A 4,158-nucleotide genomic window follows, 5' to 3' on the forward strand; every position below is an offset into this window, starting at 1 on the left:
TATGATCATGATGGAATACTACTGTGCTATAAGAAATTATGAGCTCATTAATTTTAGGAAAACATGGATAGAATTGCATGAAATAATGAAGAGTGAAATGAACAGAACCAAAAAATTATTGTATACAATAACAACAATATTGCTTAAGAACAACTTTGAGCGACTAAGTCATTTTGATTATTATAAATACCCAAATTAACCACAAAGGACATATGAAGGAAGATTTTCTGCATCCAGAGAAAGAACTGATAAATAGAGGCATGTATAGAATGATTCTACATATATATGCATGTATATTGTGCATATATATTTATGTACATACATATTTACATGTATATTATATGTATACATATGCGTATATGTGTGTATATTTGTGTCTAATGGTATCATCTCTAGGTTAGAGCTGGGGGAAGGAAAGGAAAAAGGGAGAAAAAGAGATTTACATGATAATTTTATTCAGTATTTAAAAGGAATAGCAAGTTGTATACAATGGATTTGCAATTTCATGTATAATCATCTTTTTAAAAATTCTACTATGTTATGAGAAATGCTTGTTTTATTTCATAAATTAAAAATAAAATAAAACATTAAAAATTGTATTGATATCTTTGATATTTATATCACCTTCATTTCTAAAGATATCCCTCTTCTCCCCTACCCAGACAGAACCTTTGTGACAAAGACAATAGAAAGAGAAAAAAAACAGATCAGCAAAACTAGTCAATATATCAACCAATTTTGACAGTGTATACAATGGTCCACATCCAGAGTCCCTATCCTTTGCAAGGAAAGGAAGGTGGTGCATTTTCTTATCCCCTTTCTAAGGCTAAGTTTGGTCATTATAGTTGCATTATATACCTTGTCAGTAAGTCATTGGAATGGGGCTAGGGATAGTGCAAACTCTTGTGACTTCTCCACAGTCCTTGGCTTAAGTCCCAAAGAAGAGCCCCAAGATGGCATGGCCAAATGACTTTGGGAATAGCAGAGCTGAAAGGGAAAGCAGAGTATACGTTTTCCCTGGGGTCCTCACTGTGCTCTAGAGAAAGGGCTCTTGGGAAGGAAAAGAGAAATTTGGCTGGGGCACAGGGTATGTTGGGGCAGATTGACTTTAAATGTCCAACTAAGGAGTTTTTACTTTATCGGACAGACAAAAGGGAGTCACTAAATAATTTAGACAAGGATAGGATACAGTGATATTGCTACTGTGAGAAGAGCAATATGGCATGGTGTGCAGGCTAGATTAGAAATGGTAGAAAATGAAGGCAGGTGCACTGGTTCTAAGGCTACTGTAAGTCTGGAAGAATTGTAATAAGGTCTTAAAACAGAGTGGTTACAATGGTAATGGAAAGGAAGGGACATGTAAGCAACATTTAAATTGAGATTTGGCAACTGGTTGGTCAGGAGAGTGAGGGGTAGATGAAATTCTACTTTAAGATCTTAAGCCTGGGTTAAAGAATAGGGGTACCACTAACCAAAATAGGGAAGTCAGGAGGAGGAACTAGTTTGGGGTGGGGGTGGGGGGAAGTTAATGAGTTCAATTTTAAACATATTGAGCTTATGGCTTTAAAAAGACATCCAGGTACAAAGAGACAATTGTCCGTTGGAAATAAGAATCAGGAATGCCACTTTCTGAATAGACAGACCAGGCCTGGTGGGAGTGGATGAGATGTGTAAAGATGTGTGTATAAAGAAAGAAGAGAAGGCTGAGGGTAAAGCCTTGGGAAATGGAAGCAGGGTAAAAGCAGAGGAACCAAAGTCAAGGGAAGTGAAAGGAAAGGTCAGAGAAAGTAGGGAGGTAGAATAAAAATTTTAAGGTCATGGCAGTCATGAAAGGAGAGACTATTTCATAGGTGAGGTGGTTAATAGTGCTGAATTCTGTAAGATGATGAAGGCAGATAAATAATGAAAAAAAGCCATTGGATATAGCCATTAGGAGGCCACTGGTAATCATAAAAAGAGGAATTTCAGTGGCATGGTAGAAACTGAAGCTGAATTACACAAAAACTCAGGAGTAGTCAGGAAGTAGAAGCAATGGCATACATGATTCTGATAAATTTGGTGACAAAAAAGAAAAAGAATAATAGAAAAGCAATTTGAGGGAGTAGGTGGAATGAGAGGTTGTTTTTAAGTGTGACAGGAGAGACTCGAGCATGTATACAGTAATAGGGGAAGAACCTGGAGAAGAGAGAAAGATGGATGGGGGAAAGAGACTAATTTTGGCTCATTTAGGGAAACATTTCCTAACAATAGGAGCTGTCTAAAAAAAATGGAACAGGCTGTCTCTTTCCTTCATACTGGAGTTTTTTAAGCAGGGGCTGGATGTCTGCCTTTTAGGGATGTTTTATATGTTCCATATGCTGAATCAGAATGGAAGGACCAGGTTTAATCTGGGAGATATTGAATGATAATACTATATTCCATGGTCTGTATATCAAACCAGAGTTTGTCTGGGAATATCTGGATTTGGTTCTTTTCTAGGTTTAATTCCCTAAGTGTCAAACATAGAACAAAGTTTCTTACACATAAGAAAGAGGAAAGGAAGACTCATATCCAAACCCATAGACACTCAAGAAAACTTTCCCCTTTTGTGAGCCCCACCTTTCCCAAGGAATAACACAACCACTCCAGATTTATAGTGCACCCTGGGATTGAGACTCTCTTTCCAAAATGAAAAGGAACTTTGAGTTTCTAGAGAGCTCAGCAACTCTCCTCTCTGATAGGTCTCAGGTTCCTTCAGGACCTACACAGTTTGTATGACCCACAGTACAAATGAAGGGCCAGATGTGGGTTTGCTTTATCACATTATGGTTACGTACCTGCCTATTCCTCAGTTCCATACCCTATAACTCATTGGCATGGTTAAGGAACACTCTTGCCAGTCTGTTGTTGCTGTTCTCTCAGGCATCACCTCAAAATGAAGCTTGGAAGTTCTGTTGCTACTGGACTCCATTTTCATAGCCACCATCTGTTTCCCACTGCTACCACCTCAGGGAAGCATCCATCATAGCTCTTTTAAAATGGGACTAGCATGGGCCAATATGCCTGTGGGCTAGTCACATGTTCAAGTCTCTTGTTAGTAAGCTCCATAGCCCCCTCACTGGCACACAAAAGAGCCATTAAAATTTTTGTGGAAATTTCCCAACTCACCCTTTTAAACCTGTTCCCACTTTTCATTCCTTGCTGAACTGGGATGACTGAATTTCATTCACCTCTCCTCTACCTCAGGTTTAGGGTGATGTGCTCTCAACTATGGTCAAGACCCACTTGTTATCTTATGAACAAGGGGAAAAAATACTTGCACCTTTCTTTTCATTCATTTACAACTCCTTGTCCAGTGCCAGGCCATGAAAATGTCTGGAGGCTCAGAGAAGCCTCAATAAATCCTAGAACCCATGGAAGGAGGAGAGACAAAACTGAGCAGTCCTACATGGCACAGGACTTTACACAACTGTGCTACATATATTCATGATTTTAGATAAATATAAGACCTTAAGCAAATTACTTCACTTTTTGTGGGTCTCAGTTTCTTTTTCTGTATAACGAGAGTGTTGAACCTTCCCATTTATAATAGTTTATGATTCGGCAACACCCCAGTACTTCTGTGGATGAGTCAACAAATGCCAGTGACTAAAAATTCTTTGTATCCTCACTGCTAGGAATGTGTCTGGCATATAGTAGGTGCTTAATAAATGTTTAATGACTATCTACCTCCCTGATCCTCAATTAACAATAATAATGATAATAGCTAACATTTATATAGTACTTACTATGTGCCAGGCACTGTGACTTATAATTATTATCTCATTTGGACCTCACAACAACCCTGAAAGGTAGGTGCTATATATATAGCATATATATATAAGGAAACTGAGGCAAACAGGGGTTAAGTGCCCAGAGACACACAGCTGGTAAATGTCTGAGGCTGGATTTGAGCTCGTCTTCCTGACTCCAGGGAGATCTATTATTTTGTTATCTTTGCAGTAAGAAAAACCTTAGAAAACCTAAATAATCAGCAGCAGTGTGGGGCTACAGAATCTTAAGGTAACTTTCCACAGCTTCATTGTTAACATTCTCACTATTTAGTCTAGCCTGAGATAAAGGAAGAAGTATGCTCTCTCTCTCTCTCTCTCTCTCTCTCTCTCTCTCTCTCTCTCTCTC

This window comes from Petaurus breviceps, unplaced genomic scaffold, assembly GCF_028583685.1.
Source record: "Petaurus breviceps papuanus isolate PSGF00001 unplaced genomic scaffold, PetGlider_PUasm1.0 175, whole genome shotgun sequence".
NCBI lineage: Eukaryota > Metazoa > Chordata > Mammalia > Diprotodontia > Petauridae > Petaurus > Petaurus breviceps.